The sequence below is a fragment of the Stegostoma tigrinum genome, chromosome 23 (assembly GCF_030684315.1).
Source record: "Stegostoma tigrinum isolate sSteTig4 chromosome 23, sSteTig4.hap1, whole genome shotgun sequence".
Lineage (NCBI taxonomy): Eukaryota > Metazoa > Chordata > Chondrichthyes > Orectolobiformes > Stegostomatidae > Stegostoma > Stegostoma tigrinum.
In genome coordinates, this window is record NC_081376.1 from 18764229 (window position 1) to 18782566 (window position 18338).

At 40.2% G+C, this 18338-nt stretch overlaps 1 protein-coding gene across 7 annotated transcripts in view; it reads left to right on the plus strand.

Annotated features, from left to right (window-relative positions):
* Positions 1 to 18338, plus strand: part of LOC125462258 (protein ELFN1-like) — a 349382-nt gene that overhangs the window by 211323 nt on the left and 119721 nt on the right. For 2 of the 7 annotated variants that reach the window (XM_059653948.1, XM_059653947.1), the window contains exon 3: positions 2560 to 2721. The exons of the other annotated variants lie outside the window; for them this stretch is intronic. The gene's annotated coding sequence lies outside the window, so the exon portion shown is untranslated. The remainder of the gene's footprint in view (positions 1 to 2559; positions 2722 to 18338) is intronic. 7 annotated transcript variants of the gene reach the window in all.

Genomic DNA, 18338 nt, shown 5'->3' on the forward strand with positions numbered 1-18338 from the left:
GAGAGAGCAAATGCATGTACTGACAGACCCTTTATCTTCAATGGGCTATTCTTCCGTTTGCAAAAATGCATCTGACATTCAAATTCATTCCAAAGCAAAAGTTTATCAAAGTTGAATATTCTCAAACAACAGGAATACAGAAAGGAGAGCTTAATTGAAAGTACATTTCTAGAAAGAGGTGAATTTAACATGTGAGATAAAAAGAAAACTTGAATCTAAAGAACTGGAGGAGGGAGTAACTTAAACATCAGATGACAATTAATGGAAGGAGAAAATTAAGTGTTGGGATTTGAGAAGGAAAGAGAGCTTGAGGTTGGTCCATGAGGACAAAAGGAGTGATTCCTTAATCTGATATTTCCATTGGAAGTTGCAAGCGAATTGGGAGATATAGATTACAATGTAGCCTAATCTCTGACTCATATTGACTTCAAGTGTTGTCTCCTGAAAAAGGGATTACAATTATTTCTAGAATCCAGTGAATCAGTTCATGATGTGTTACAATTTCCAACTGATTTGGAGAAGAAAGGAGTCTTCATTCTGTAAGCCATTTCATGATGTCATTGTGGAATGTCCAGAATCTTTGTCCTTCACCTCTGTAACAGTCCATGTGTCTGAGAAAGTGTCATGTTCATTATCAAGTGCAAGATTCATTAGGGCTCTGGGACTGTTAGTGTTGCTTTTATATAACAACCTGTAGGCATAATTTAAACCTTTGAGATTGTGGGATATATTAGGTCAATTACTGTCAAGTCTTCACAACTGATTGCCTATGGACTTGGTTCTACAGACTTTTGACATTGCATTGTATTTACTCCTGATGCTTGATGTCTACTGAATGTAAAAGGTCCCATTTATGCTCTAATTTTCTATTTCACATGTGAGCTCCACCTGTAAGTAAGCACTAGTTATGGCATTTGCAGTATGGCATTTGCAGGTACATGAGAGCCTTATATAGATGAAAGCATGAGAAATATTTCAGTAAGGTCTAACATGGAAATAATCTTAATTTTGGGAGAAATGGTTTCATAGATTTTCATTATATGCTTCTTCCTCCCTATCAAGAGGACAGACTGGAAGCCAGCTGCAAACCTCTAGCAAGGGATTCTGGTTCCAATTTCAGATGCTGGGATTGGAAACCTTCATGACAACAGCAGAAATGGAATTCATGCCATTTAACTTACTTCAGTTTATGCTTTGTTTGTTGTTTGTATGCGTTCCTGCTACAAGTCATCCACTGGAAATCAAAACATTCCTCAAATTTAGACTTAGCCGAGCCAAAGAGGCTAGAGATGGCCATTACCCTTTGAGTTCTGAAGTTTTATTGAGATTGCATGTTGATGAAAGGCCACCACATCATGAGATGCAATATGACACCAAGTGGTTGGGAAGGACCATTTGGTTCATCAGCATTCGTCCATAAGTATGGTAGTGAGGGTACCTTTTCTCACCAACCATTGCATAACCCAAGTCAAATAACTCCCTGTGAGATGCAAAAACAAATTGCAGGGTAAAACCAACAATCAAACAGTTAAAATAATTGGAAAAATCCTCTTCTGGTGCCTCTCACAGGTCAAAAATCCATTAAAGAGATCACTAAAGAAAGTAAGGAATGGCGAGAGGTATTTCACAAAGAAGGAGATCAGAAATTTTGACACCAGTCAAAGAGAGACCTATCTTGTCTACATCCTGAGAAACACATGACAGCACTAAACCCAAGAAACCTTTAATCTGACCATGTGACCTTCCTTCTACTGTCAAATTGCTATGCATAGCTCCGTTTTGATCATTATAATTATAATCAAAGATTATGCTACAAAGATGTTATTATTTATTGATTACATTGGCAAGAAGGTGCCATTGATTTTCCGTTGTACAGTATAAATGTTTCTGCCAACAAAACTGAAAGCAAATGCATTACCATTACATTGCTTCATGGTCTCATGAGAATTTGCCAATGTTGGTTGGGCATACTCCAAGAAACTTCATCAATAACCACTTGCCTCCTACTTCCCAACCCACAGTGTATTCATTATTGATTATCTAGCATATTTATCCCATTCCACCCATCAGCAATAATTTGAAAGCAAATGAACTCTATATCCAAATTGGATGGTTCTTGACGACTATATTCTTGACATTTCCAACATTTTTATAATTAATATACAACAGTTTTCAAAGAAAATGAAAAGCAATTTTTATTAATGCTCCCATTACTTTTATTCTGGGTTTGCTGGTTACAGATTTCCTGACGTTACTCTTTAATTTCTGGAAATTCCTGGAGAGTTAGCAATTGTAGCCCTCAAGAAGAATGATCCTTGAGTTTAAACTTTGTGTCAAGCATCAGTGCATTTAGAAATCAGATCTATTAACTTGGCCTATGATTTATTGGCTCACACTTGGCCTGAATTTAGAATTATGATTCTTGTTGGCACACAACAGGCTAATTGACAGTCGAGTCCAAAATCAAGGCTGCATCGACGAAAGCTGCAGCACAGTCCGGAGCTGAAGTGATAACTGGCAGGTACAACGGATCTTATTTTCACATTTTGATTTATGTAGACAGGGCAGGCAGCCATTTTGAGTGATGCGGCAGCCATTATGAGTGATACAACAGCCATTTCATAAGTTTATTGGTGCATTTTGGAGATTTACAGCCATTTTCATTCTGACGTCAAGCCATTTTAAAAGTGTGATCTTCAATTGGACAACGAAATTCAAACGGTAAGTCCAAATTTTTCTTTTAATTTCTTTGCTTTGCTAGTTTGAAGTTTGGGACTGGGCCTATTTCCACAGAATTACAAACATAAATAATTTTTGTGAGAATCACCAACCCATGAATGCTGTTGATTTTGTGTGAGTCATTTCCAAGGCATCACCTAGACGATAATGTATGTGGTTATTGATCCTCAAAAGCAATGCTGTGCTCCTGATGGCTCAGTGGGTAATTGCACAGCCCTATGTGGAACAAAGTCATATAAACCAGGAAACCATAAGGTTCAATCTGGGGGGTAGCAAGTCTCAACTAGGACAGAAGTTGGATTCAGTACCCTTGGGAAGGTGAGGATAAAAGGAAAAAAACCTTAATTTTATCCAGTCAGCGTTTCTGAAAGGTGCATCTGAAAAGCATGACATCAGGTGACGGTCGAATTTGGTTCTCTTGCGGATGGAGAGGGAGGACAACTAAATCAGAAATAGGTGTTGCCTATTCATTAGGAGGACGCTGTAGCATCCATCTCCAAACTGCCTTGCACAGGTTCGCTCTTTAGGTTACACTGTTGAACAAACCCCCTCCAATCTCAACTGTCATTTCACATAATAAGCTTTCTCCCAGTAACTCATGAGTGGAAATGGGCAGAGGAAAAAGAATTCAGCCTTATTTGCATGTACTTGCCATGTGTGTGCACAACAGGGCTGACCATCAGGCAATAGAAGAGCTTAGTGGGGCCACAGATGGTGGTCTCTGTTGGAGTGCAGGCTAACCTCGGCTTGTAAGAAGGCATCACCAAATTGGTGAGGTTCAGAATGAACAGCTCCAACAACAGGAGGCAGATGCTCCTTTAACTCACACAGTGGGGCACCGCAATTCACTGATGCAAATGTTTGCCCAACTGAGAATTTTCTTTAATCAACTACAGCACAAGCTGGCAAGTACCCTGACTCTGCAAGGCTGATCGAAATCAAAATTTTATCACATTGACTCCTGTCATGAAAATACAAAATGGCACAACATTGGCAGGAGGAGCGGGGCTGAGGGGATTTATCAAGACAGCAAATTTACTTTACTTTAAATCTAGGCAGTCAAGACTGTTTGATGAATTGAATTTGCTTTGGATGACTGTTATTTGATGGCAGTGAATTTTCATTGTAATGTAGCTTTTTTGCAGGCTCCAATTTGACTCCCAATTATTTTGTGGTCAATACTCATTGGGCTATAAACCCCATAAATCCTGAGTTATGCCTAATTGAAATGGAAAAACACTTTGACTAAAATAATAATTCACACACCCAACTGAGCCTTTCAGTTTCTCTTTTGTTGATGCTGAGATTGGTGGACTGTTGAGTAGAGTCGCCTGGTAAGATTAACAACTGTTCATCAAATGAAAATGCCTCTGATAGATTAAATCAATCAATCATAGTGAAAGATTGACAGTTTTACAGCAAGTTTTAATAGGTACAATGTTTTCAGTTCCTTGTAGCAATGTAATTCATACAAAGACATTTCTTTTTCTGTTTGCTATTGCAGGTACATAATTGTCTAGTTCCAGATACATAACAAAAAATTTTTGTTTGACATGTTAACCCACTCCTGAGCTGCAGAAATGACTAATTTGGTGCTTAGGGCAGGCAAGTCAGTGCTATAAAACTCAGTACTTTTGAGCAGAGTCCCTGCAAAGTATAGCCAACAACAATGTGAAAGATCTGTTAAGGTCTCCTAGTACTTTACCAGCCTGTGTTGAAAACATTAGCTTTAATGGCTCATACACCTCAAACCCCAGTCATGAGATGGCTCACCAGCTTCCTTGTTGTGTTCATTATGTGGGGACCCAGCTGCTGGAAGTTTATTTTGCATGAATTGAATATGCCTACATTACCTGTAGCTTGAGAATTTTTACATATAGTAAACAATCATTCTCAATAAGAAAAAAAAGGCTCGCCCTATATCATTGTGGAGGAAAATGGATGATCATAATGGTGTCATTCTGGCCCAGATTATGGACAGATACTCCATGCCTTAGCCAAAACTGGAACTTGACATCCAGAAGTTTTGTACAGCATATCCTATTATTGCTAGGGAGTGAAGGACAATATGTGAATCACACATATAGGAAACTGGAACCCAGCAGGCCATTTAAACTCAGTGCAGAATTCAAACAAATCCCATTTTCTTGCTGGAGTGAAATCCATTCCTCATAGTATGATGTATGTTTTTTTAAGTGTAGACATAGACAAGTGTAAAAGGTGGAGAAGGTTTGTGAAATCGTTAAACAGCCAAGCAATTTAAATCCCTCGCTCTTTAAATATTGAAAGTAAAAACACCCGCCATATCTCTGATTTTAAAAAAAGGTGCTGACACTTTCAATAGCTGTTTGTTGACATTAGCCCGAGGGCTATCTTTATGATTTTAATTCTACAACCTATCATTATCATATTGAGTAATTTATAAGGTCACAGTTCCAGAGACTATTCAGGAATTATAGCTTTTTAATGTAATCTTTAAAGAGGTTTGAATGTATGAAACCACCTTTCATCAATGAGAAGGATATATGTCTATGATAGATACTTGGAACTTTATTCCATTTCAGCATGTCAATCTGGTTTTCCCATGGTAGATACTGGTTGAGGTGATATGGAAACTGTAATGGCAACAGAGTGCAGGGTGCATGAGACATAGGTGGTGCAAATTGACTCTAAGAAGGTTTAGGGGCAAATAGAGGCCATGGGAATGTGTGAGGGTTATGGGTTGGCAAGAAATTGCACTAAGTTCATATAAGAGTTTGAAAGAGGCACAGCAGTGGGTGGAGGAGCGTAGATTGGTGTGGGGATCTACTTTTGAAGGTTAATTCACTGGATGAGAGTGTCACTGGATAGTCCTGCATTTATTACACATCCCTAATTTCCCAGAGAGCAGCTGAGAGCCAGCCGCATATGGCAGGTTCCTTCCCTAAAGTGCATTCATAAACCAGATGGGGTTTTTCCCAGAATGCACTCATGGTCGTCATTGGACTCTTAATTCCAGATCCTTATTGAATTCAAATCCACCATAGTGGGATTTGAACCCAGATCTCTGAACCATTACCTCGGTTAACAGTCTAGTGATAATACCACGAGGACATCTCCTGTCCCTGTTTAAGTGGGGTGGATGTAGGTAGAAGGGCATAGACTGGCAATTATGGGCCAATGAAAGGAGCTGAGGAGTTGTGTGGGCTGAGGTCTAGAGTGTCGTTATTTGTTTTAATGATTTTTAATACAGCTAAGATAAAGTCACAGAAACCTGAGGCAGATCTTTTAACCATCCATTCTCTGCTCTTGGAGGCTTCTGTGGCTGCCTATAGACTGTTTCTGGAGGTGCTGGGCCTGACATCTTTCTCATTCTCATTTAATTTTTCACTTTTCTCACACATATCCTCATGCACCCTTTCTCACTTTCTTATTCTATTTTTCATATCGCAGCTTTCTCATTCTCTGCATAATTCTCTCAGTGTCTGTCTCACAACCTTTTAATGATTGTTTCACTCTCTTTCTGGCTGTTTGTCCATCTGTCTCACAGTTTTTCTGTTTCTCTTAATCACTGCTGTCTCTGTCATGCGCTCTCTTTCTCTCTCCTCCTCACAACCTCTTTCTCTTTCGCCTCCCATACCGAGGTGTCAAGTTGCAACATTTCACTGATAATTATGTTGACGACCTGCCTTAAGTCAATGAAGTGGATAAGTTTGATCCACTTGACAAAAATACACTTAGTGAGGTCGAAAAGACTTGTCGCTATTCCCAGCTGCCTGCCTTCCTGACTGTCATTTTGCTCATCTCCGTACAGTGCTGTGTTTTTACGTTTCACTTGGCCTCAATGTTTTGTTTCCTGTTTTATGTCACTCTATATGTTACTCTATCTCTCTGACCGCAATAGGTTTTAGTTACTGATTATTGAATATAGTCCATTGTCAGAGGTTCCCCTGGCAATTCAAACAAAATAAGAATCTGATGATGTAAAGCACTCTCCTCCTCTCCCTTGGCCACATCATACCCTTTGGTACGTCCTGATATCCATTCAGATTGCATTGTCCAAATGTCTAAATAAACATTAAGGCTTTGGGGGGTGCAAAGGTCATTTACTGGAATAGTACCAGAAATGAAAGACTTCAGTTTGCATTGTTCTCCATAGCACAGGGAAATATAAAAAAAATTGGAGGGACTTCAATAAAGTAGTTCCCTGCAGTGTGGAAACAGGCCCTTTGGCCCAAAAAGTCCACATCAACCCTTTGAAGAGGATCCCACCTAGACCCTTCCCCTGATAACAAGGTGAAGAGCTGGATGAACACAGCAGGCCAAGCAGCATCAGAGGAGCAGATAACCTTGTTATCTTGGATTCTCCAGCATCTACAGTTCCTACTATCTCTAGACCCATCCCCTACCCCTTTTGCCTATAACCCACCTAATCTACACATCCCTGAACACAACAATTTAGCGTGGCCAATCCACTTAACCGGCACATATTTAGACTGTGGGAGGAAACCAGTGCACCTGGTGGAAACCCACAGAGACACTGGAAGAATGTGTAAACTCCACACAGGCAGTTGCCTGAGAAGTGGGAATTAAACCCAGGTCCTTGGTGCAGTGAGGCAACAGTTCTAACCGCTGTGCCACCGTGCCAACCTGAGCAGTTTGGCAGAAGCTGTTTCCATTGACAGCAATGACCAGAGAAGACCGATTTAAAATAATTGTCAGAAAGCCAGAGAAGAAGTGAGGAGACAAGTTTTTTAATGCGGTGTATTATAACGTGAAGTGTACTTCCTAAAGAGGATAATGGAAACAGATTTAGTCGCAAATTTGAAATGGGAATGTCTATGGAACAGAAAAAATTGAGGGCTACGAGAAAGAACGGGGAGAGATGGATTCTTTAGCGCCCTCTTTCAAAGCACAACCACAAGCACAATGGGCCAAACTGCCTTTTATCCTGTATATTACTAAACTCTCCCCACCCACAAATTCAAGTACAGAGGGACAGCAATCATTTAATCCTCTCCAACATTGAAAGACCAAGGCTCTATAGAATTACCTGAACTGCGCTATGTGAGTAGATTAGTATTTGATTGTAAATTCCATCTGCACAAGATGTCAGCCCCATCTGCCCATGAATCTGCCATTGTCTCTCCTCACGAGCATCCTATATTACACCATCTTCTGACAGTCAATAGGAAAACAAAAACAGCCTCATCATTATGCAGTTGAATCATTCTTCATTATCAGTCAAATGGCCCTTTCAATCTGTGATATTGTTATAAATAACAAACAGAAATTTTCTAAGGAAATGACACAATCTTTTACTAAATGCCTATACTCTATTGTTCCTAGGGTGCCCTACAGCAGTGTCTACAGGATTAATCTTCAATTCATGGAAATTCCATGCCACTCTTAAAGAGTTGGTAACCCTACTTCCACCTGAAGTCCCAGATCTCTTGAAATGTTGACAGGTTTAGAGACCTAGCTCTGGAGTAAGTGGGACCTGAAACCAAGCCTCTAGATCAGAAGTAGGGTAAGGACCACTACACCACAAGATCACAATTCTCAGGATTATAATCTCAATCATTTTCCCAAATATCATACTGTGCTTTCAACTTGTAGGCTGGACTCTTTGCATTAGCAATTCAAAGTTAAAGAAAATAATCACTTTTATAAAGATTTTAAACACCATTCTAGATAGCGCCATTCAATTAGTTATTTTCAGTTGATAGGCAGAACAGGCTCCTTCTCACACTTGCTCCATTGTCAGAACTGATAACATTTGCAGTGCTGTGAACATTCCGATCACCTTATCATGAAAACGATGCGATAGGGACTGGAGAAAGTGCAAAATAAAATGCAAGGCTGGCCACAGATCTAAGAGCTTACAGCTAGCTTCCAGGATTGAACAGTCAAGAGCATTTTCTCGAGCACAGAGAAAGTATACTGTTGGTTGACCTGAAAGGAATTTTTAAGATTGCAAAAAGATTTGAAAGTGTAGATATAAAGAAGATTGTGGGGAGATACAAAGTTAAAGGGCATAAGTGTAATATAGTCATTAATAAGTCCCATAGAAAATTCAGGAGAAATTTCCTCACCCAGAGAACAGCTGGAATGTGAAACCTCCTACTACATTGTGTGGTTGCATTGATGCATTTAAGGACAACAGAGAAGAACTTGAGGGGGAAAGGAACAAAAGTGATCGAATAAAATGGGTTCATGTAAAGCATAATACAGAATATACCCGTTGGGATAAATGGCTTGTTTCTGTGCTCTAAGTATTGTATAAATACAATAGGTGTGTAATGGGTATATTAGGACATGTGATGCAGTAGGCCTGGAAAATTATCAAGAGCTTGGCAATTGGGGAATTTAAAAATTCATTGAATTAAATAAAATTATACACTAATATCTGTAACAATTATCGTGAAACTTGTGAGTTGTTGTAAAAACCAAACTGGTTTATTCATGTCCTTTAGGGAAAGAAATCTGTCATCCTTATCTAGTCTGGCCAATATGATTGCAAATCCACAACAATGTGATTGACTCTTAACTTCCCCTGAAGTGAAATAAAAGTCTCCTTTGTTCTTATCATCTTTTTCTCAAAATGGAGAACAAATACTGTTCTTGGAAATGATGCCAATATTCAAGTGAAGATTTTTTAAAATATATCTATCTAACAATCTATTTATCAATCTCAGGTGTGCTCTAGTCCAATGTATTCCCCTATCATTCCTCTGGATTAATCTCTGCTTTTCCACTGTCAGGTTATAACCATCTCTGCCCCATCTCTGCACACCTTGTGTCCATCAATAATGCCTTGTTAATTCCTAGCTCCTCAACAGCTTCTCTCTGGTTTCAGAAGCTACCCTCTCCTCTCACTTTGGCAGGTGTCTAAGCTTAACCGGGCATAACATCTGTTATTTTAAACAACCTCAGATTAGATTCATGTATATTTACAGTGGTGGTTCCACATAGTAGGGCCTACTCCTAGTTTCCTCTTTAACAACACTTGGGTGGGTCTTTCCTTCCCCTTTCCTCCTATTTGCCATTCAGAAATGCTTAGCTTTTCTGTTGCCATCAGTCTAAATTTGAGTCTAACTTGAGCAAGCTCACAGCTCGCTTCTGTGCCTTCATCACTTGGTTCATTGTAGTGTCTTCCAAAAACACAAAGGAACCAGAATCAATTAGATTGCTCTTTCAAAAAAACCAGCAGAGGAGAAAAAAGCTGAATAGGCTTGAGGACAAATGGGATTGGCAATAAATGCTGATCTTTCCAGTGACACCCACATCACATGAACAATGTTTTTTAAAAAAGGCTGAATGGCTTTGCAAGTTGCTGAATGGCTACTCCTGTGTTTTATGCTACATGTTCTCTATACAGACTAGCAACGAACCAATCATAAGCATCTCCAATTTGAACTGGCATCATTGGGAACAGAGGGATGAGGTGGGAGGGGAGAATTGATGATGCTTTTAAAGTATTGATGGATTTTTATTTTATAACTAGGGTAGCTGAGAGTTGTAAAGATATAATGATATGCCCTTGTGGCTTTTGGTTCAGTACTGACCCTTCTGATATTTGGTATAAAATACTGGAGTTGAGCCAATGGTATAACTCAGCTTAACGCAATTACAGCTCTAAAGTCTAAGTTTATTTTTTTCCAGATGACTGATTTCAGGGTAAGGAAAAATGTGCAGTTATCAAGCATTTCATGATGTCCTCAGAAAGTCTCAAAGTACTTCACAATAAATTAGTTAATTTCATTTGCGTTGTAAACAAGGCTAGTATTGACCGTCTATCTCCTATCTAAGTTGGAAGAGTGGACTTTCTTCTAAACTGCTGCAGTCCACATGCTATTGGTCCTCACTCTCTTTACTGTTCTGTAGTAATTGTTTGAAAACGAGCTTTCCAGGCCATTAAGAGTCAACTATTATTGTGAAGTTGGATACATGCAGAGGAGGTAGGGGTAGCTGCAGAACATTTTGTAAATAACCTGATAGCTCTCATGATCAGCTTTTTGGTGCGAAGTTTATTTAATTTGAACGCGTAATCCCTGTTTGATGAGCTTAGTTGCTAAATAACTAGTCTACCGTAGACACAAGCAGCAAATATGTTGTACGGCTGTTCAATGTGCTGGTACTGAAATGGTGGTCAGGGCACCCTGCTCTCCTTTAAGTAGTCACATACATTAGATTCCCTACAGTGTGGAAACAGGCCCTTTGGCCCAACAAGTCAACACTGCCCATTGGAGAATCCCACCCAGACCCATCCCCCTATAATCTATACACCCCTGAACACTACGGGCAATTTAGCATGGCCGATCCACCTAGCCTGCACATCTTTGGACTGTGGGATGAAACCGGAGCAACCGGAGGAAACCCACACAGACACAGGGAGAATACGCAGACTCCGCACAGACAGTTACCCGAGGCTGGAATCGAATGCAGGTTCCTGGAGCTGTGAGGCTGCAGTGCTAACCACTGAGCCACTGTGCCAACCGAAGAATTGTTTTAACATTTTCCTTGCTGAAAACTTGAGCTAATGGTTGAAACTCAATATCGTATCCCGGGGAGTGGGCTGCAGGTTGGGGATGAGGGGATGTTAATTCGGGTGATATCACAGGAGGTTCTGTGCTTGTCACCTACCTACCTGTAGTTTTACCGGTAGCAGAGGTGATATTGGAAAATCTGCCTGCCCGCGGACCAATTGATACCTTTCAGTGGCTGATTAATACCCACTCAAGGGACTCCTGCTTTCACTGGTATTTTACCCAGTGATATGGAGCTCAAGCTATGTGAAAGGTCCACAAGATGAACCACAGCATTCAGCTATGGTCTAGGGCAGTGGGAATTTTTTCACTTCCCAAATCTAGAAGTGGCTGGCCAAAACCGCAGTGGTGGGCTTAATCCTGACTTTTCAAATGGGCTTCGGATCATCATGGCCATGAAAAATATCTGACCAATGTGTCAAGCACGTCTGACAAATCTGCATTTCCTTAAAATTGTACTGAATTGTCATCCTGGATAATATTCTGGGGAATAAACACATCCAACATCAAATACTTTCAGGTTAGTTATAACACAATTAAACTCTATTAACAATGTGTCATAATCCAAATCTCAGAGAAACAGTTTCTATCACATCAATCGGTTTTAATTTTCCAAGTCCAATACCAGGCTTCCTTTGGGTTTTTTGTTAAATTTATGCTAGATCTCTGTTTTCTACCATGGGCCTATACAAGTCAGAAACTCCATGGAAAATAATAAACTCTTCCAGAAAGCAGTAATTCCAGCAGTATAGGAAGATTCAAAGAACAAACTTAAAAGGTAGCATTCTGATGACCACAGTCCCCTGAGATAACAAGGTGCAGAGCTGGATGAACACAGCAGGCCAAGCAGCATCATAGGAGCAGGAGAGCTGACATTTTGGGCCTAGACCCTGCTTCTGAAACAATCCAGAGTCCTCTATATTGCTTCATTTTTTCTGTACGCTCACATTCTTTTTTTGAATTAAAATGTGATGTAGTGAATGGATTATCAAGTTGGCAAACAATCTTTCAGGGTGGGATGTTAGCAATCCTTCCAGGACCTTAATCAGTCAATGGAATGGTTAGACCTGCACATGTTAAGGGGATATGAGTACTCCACTCTATATCAACTTGGAGTTCAGAGGCAAAATTCCTTGGGACAGAAGAAATTAAGATTTAACCTCCACCTTCTGTTGCAAACAGAGAAAACCAAGCAAGAGACTTGCATTACTGTACCACATATACATTAGACTAACTGGGTAAAGCGATCTGGTTAGAATTGAATTACAAGTGATTTTGTCTTATGGGCTCACACATGTACTCGAAACTTTTCTGAAATTTCTTCGTATTTATTTATTTCATTATCAATATTTCAAATTGCATTCAGATTTATACACCAAAGGTGAAAAATGATGCAAAGAGGTAATAATATTGCCTATCCAACAGGAAACTGATGACTTTGCATCAACCACTGCCATTCCACGGGCCCCACCTCAACCAATAACCATCCACCCCACTCCCATTGTAAAAAAGGTAAAGCTACCATACTCCTGCACTCTCATCAGAGAGAGGTAACTGGGGGTGGTTTAACCTGAGGGTCACCGCACCTCAGGTGAGGAGAGAGATTGAGAAGGAGAGTCCTTCAGTCAGCATGGCAGTTGAAAACACATGCTGAGAGGTGAAAGGTCATTGCATGAACACACATGCCCAGAGATGTAAGTGCAGTTCACTGTGCACTGCTTATCCTTCCCCGCTCAAAAATATATTGTGGCATTGTGGGGGAGAAAAAGGGTCCCTCAGTGTGTTGCTGTTAGTGGGATCTTGCTGTGCACAGATTTGTTGTTGCTTTTCCTACCTCACAATCGTGACTAGATTAGAGCCTGAGAAGAATTTAATTGGCTATGGAGTACTCTGGCATGTCCTGATGTACGAGAGGCACAACGGAAAAGCAAGACTTTCTTTTACTCTCTTATTACAGCTTGCTGCCTTTCTGAAGGTCGCCAAATGAATTGGAGAGAACACACAGCATCATTTTAAAAGAACTCATCTATTTTTAAATAAGCTCAGCAGCGGAGGTACTTAACGAGTTTCATCTCCTGCAGGCTAGTCCTTGGGAAGCAGCCTTCCCACTGGGCCAAGGTCTCTCTGGTTAAACTGTCTGGCTTAGGCCCCACAGGGGTGCAACCCTGTTAATGCACCAAAACTATTTTGCTATGCAGTCTTGATGGTAAGGTATCAAAAACTGCAGAAAAAGAATAATCCTATCTCTTGGCATAGAAAATTATCAATGGGTTGCTGAACAACTGTTCCGAATGATTAAATAAAACATATTTCTATTTTTCTGTCCGTGCATTCGTTTTCATTCAATTTCAAGATGAAAAACAGGTCACATTTGAGCAGCTAATTATAATGAACCCAAAGAGCATGACTGTGACTAATCGTCAAACTGTCATACTGTCTTCTACCATCTCTACCAATATATATCCACTCTCTCTTCCTCTCCCTCTACTTTCTTATCCTTCTACACTTCTACCTCCATCACTTGTTCCATCCTCTGCTCTTTCCACCTTGCCACTTCACTCATTCACCTCCTCCTGCTGATGCTGTCCTTTCACTACATCCTTCATCTTCTTGCCTTCCTTTTCTTTCCTTCCAACTTTGCCTTTCTGACCCATCTGCTGGACTACAAATGCCAAGTGACTCCACAATTTTTTTCCCAGCAAATAAGCCTAATTAGATCCTCATTTCTCTCTGTGCTGCATGAGTTGGACATCGAAAGCTTACAGTTACATGGTTTCTATTAACATAACCTGTTAATTGCTTTGATCTGTCACGATTTTGCTCTGCATGTTGTCTGGTTTTCTTTGTATGCCTCTCCCAATCGTCTCTGCTCTATCCTTTAATTAGGAGATTTCACGGTGTTGCTTTGAACTCGAGAAGCAGACCTTTTTTTTCTAAATTCTGTAGTCTGATGGATCTGTTTCCCCATTGCCAATGATTCAAAGCTGTGATCTGCATCATCCACTGCAGCCTTCTATCTGAACAGTCTCACTTAATTGTAGAAGGAATAACATTCTTTAAGTGAGAGCAGCAATGAGAATCTGATAAATGAAATTTCTTTCATTGCATCCCTAGTTTTCTTAAAAGTCCAAGATAATTCTCCTAGTGCAGTCTGTCTTCTCATGTAGATACAATAGATCACATGCTTCAAAGGGAAACAGGAGAAATATTCCTAATGTACTGGTCAATACTTATCCCACAACTAACACTAAAAATAAATCACCTGGTCATTTTCGTACGGCTGGAAGCTTTCTGTGCATAAATGAGTTGTCTTATTGCCTATACTACAACAGGTCCCACCTTTCAAAATTAGTTTCTTGGTCGTATAATGTTTGGTGAATTCTGAGGAGATGAAATGCTATCTGTTTGCAAGTTTTCTTCCTATTCTCAAAATCCTCATATTTTATTGGTCAGTATTAGTGCTGGAGGGAGGGAAGGAAGGGCATGACACAGGTATCATCAGGAGTGGTACAAGCATGACACTTGGGCTTGGATGTGAGGAGCTACTGAGTGACAATCTAAGTGACTAACAGGTGTTGCTTCAGGATCAGTTGATAGAAATGGATCATGTTGCAATTTAGTGTGTAGCCCCTTTAACTGAGGCGGCAATCATAAACCGATTGTATCCAGTGGGAGTTTGCAACTTAAATAAAGAAAAGATGGAGACCCTACAGCTTCCTCATGAATATTCACATCTCTTGATCAAATACCATATGCCATAAATACCACACAGAAAAAGCTCGTATTCAGAAGTACATGCATTCTGAAAGATCTTATATTAAATTGTACAGTCAATTACAAAGAAACTATTAAGCTATTCAATTTCTCAACCCTATTCTATTGATCTGTACCTTAAACTTCATGCAAGTGCCTTGGTTCTGTAACCAGTTTACCTCTGAAGTGTGCTGTGAGAAATTTTGCAGAAAATATTTGCACAGCAGGATCCCATACAGAGCAAGGTGTTAATGACCAGATCATCATCTTTTTAGTGATATTTGTTGAGGAATACATATCGGCCTATGAGGCCAGGGAGAATTCCCTACTCTTTTTTGAGAAAGTCTGCTATGGTATTTTTGATCTCCATCTGAAAGGGCAGGCAGGACCTTTGCTTTAAAGCCTCATATGAAAGTCAAGGGGGAGATTTTGGCAGAAGCATAAGCATTGGTCAGGCAATAACTCGTGAAATCAAAAAAAAGTTGGCTGTTTCCCCTTTTGTCCAGTACGTACCTGAAAGGGATAAAACAACAAGGTCAAGGTCCAGGATGATCGGTGCACTGTTCCATATGGTAATGACAACTTGTAGAAGTTACTGACTCCAATGATAAGAAATTCTGGTAATATACCAACAAGCCAGTGTAAAATGATTGGGCTTCTCTAGGGTGAGTATGCACATTACACCTCGCTGTATGACAGTATGTTTCTCATTAGCACACCTTCTAATTATTAATCATTAAGTAAAAATGAAAGCGTATTACCATAATTTCATTTTGCTTGTTTTTTTTATTGCTCATCACTCACTTCTCCCAAGGCTGGCACATTGTGGGCACTGTAATGCGGGGAGGAGAGCTCCATAAAATGCATCCCTCTCTTCAGCAGGCTAACAGTGCAGGAGAGCTCACTTCATCATCAGTCGAGATGCAGTTGGGAAAACAGACAGGCTAATGCTTCATATTAGACTCCTTAGCCAAAACTAATTCAGAGAAAGGATCTATTCCCACAGAACTTAATGTCTTATGTTTCATGGATGCTGAGAGACAGGTTGAGCATTTCTAGTCTTTATTCATTCATTTTATTTTTTTATTTGAACGAGTCAGCATTATAAGGAGCTGTCTATAAAGGGTTACTGAGGAAATGTCAAGGACTAGCTTCAATTGATAACAGTCAGTAATGCAGAAAGTTGAATTACTCCAGTGGCAATGAAGGATCAGTGATATATTTCCAAGTCAGAACAGTGTGTGACTTGAAGGGAAACCTGAAGCTCCCAGTAGTTGAACTGCCCAAGTGATGATGGAGAAGAGGTGCTAGTGGAACAATTCACACCCACTCATCATTGATTAATTGATTTTTAACATTTCACACAGTTGGAAAGTAAATGAGTCCAGGGTGATGCCGCAGGGAGAATTTATTTGAAAAATCAGATGTTCATACAACATCCCAGGCACTTGTCATTTGCGGGGAGGGAAGCATAGATTTAAATGGATTTTCTTTTATTTAGCCCATTCTATTCGGTGAATGCTGTTGTCACTTTGTCAGATTTTTCTGCTGCAGAAGAGCTTAAATTTTATCATCCTTTAAGGGAGTAACAGAGAGGCAAATGCCTTTTATTTAACAACAGGAGTTTTTGTTTGAATTGATAGGAGCCAGTGGTATTCAAACAAAAACTCCTGTTGTTAAATAAAATAAGACATGACAAGAAATCATGAATACAACTGACCACATTAACGACCTACTCTACCCCTATAGTGCCCACATGTTCAATTCTATCCCCATCTTACCATATGGCAATCCTGGAACAACTCATCACTGAGCGGCTATCTGCCAAAAGCATTTTTTTAATATTCATTCATTGAGGACGTCGCTGGCTAAGCAGCATTCATTGCCCATCCCTAATTGCCCAGAGGGCAGCTCAGAGTCAGCTTCCTGCACCCATGCTATCTTTGAAAAGCCACTGTATACCTAGAGAAAGGTTGGCAATACTCTGTTGATGCTGTGCAGCAGCATAATGGCACAAAGCCACTATGCTCATGACACATTGTTGGCATGGTTGACGAACCTTCATGCATACAACTCCATTGTTTGATAACCCCCAACACAGTTATCTCATCCTTAGCTCTATCATACCTGAATTCTATCTCTAGGTCATCCCTACTCTGTTTCCAATGCTGACTTGAACATGCGCATCTGGTCATTAACCAGTAGGAGAACATCACATATGGAAAAGCAATCAGACAATTCCAAATGGGAGCTTTTATTTACACCCAGCAAAAGTGAGCACAAATGTAATAAATAAAGGTTGTAGAGATAGTAAGAACTCCGATGCTGAAGTCAAAAGTAACACAGTATGGAGCTGGAGGAACACGGCATGCCAGGTAACATTAGAGGAGCAGGAAAGTTGGCGTTTCGGGTCAGGAACCTTTTTCAGGAATAGAGGCTGCAGTTTGCCCCCATAATGCAAACCCATTGCTGATGTCATGACTAATGGTTATTTTATGTTCCACAATGGTGCACTGCGCCCAGCTCTCATCTCCCAGACCCTGCCCTGCTGTTCCGTCTACCCACTATATACCTTGAGTTTCCTCCTATCGCTGTCTTTGTTCCACCTTCAAAAATGGCTCTGCTTTCAACATTCCCACCCTGCAACCTGAACTCCTTCAGCCTTTCTGGTAGTGATCTCCCCTTTACCCCTACAGGCAACATTCCCCACCACAACCTCCCACCCCACCCGCCACCACCACCCACCCCTCCCAAACCTTGCATCTACCTTAAGGACATAGTTGTATTCGAAGCAGTTCAGAGGAGGTTCACTCGGTTGATTCCAGAGAAGAAGGTTTGTCTTACAAAGAGAGATTGAACAGTTTGGGCCTATACTCTCTGGAATTTAGAAGAAGCAGAAGAGATCCGATTGAGGTATACAAGATGTTAAAGGAGATTGGCGATGTAGATGGAAGGAGGATCTTTCTTCATGTGATGCAATCTAGAATGAGAGGTTTTAGCTTTAGGATAAGAGGCAGCAGATTCAAATCAAAGGTCAAGAGACATTACTTTTCTCAAGGTGTCATAAATCTGTGGAATTCTGGGACATTGAATAAATTTAAGGGGAAGACAGACACATTTTTGATTAGTAATATATTAATAGTAATTAGTAGTAGTAATTAGTAGTAATTAGAGTAGTAATACATCACCAACCCAAGGAAACCTAACCAGATAAATAGAAAGTGGGACATAACACCAGCGCTTCGTCAGAGGCTCACTGATGATGTTACCTAGAATGGTGACGAAACATCTGAAAACTAACCTTCCAGCTCAGCGAGC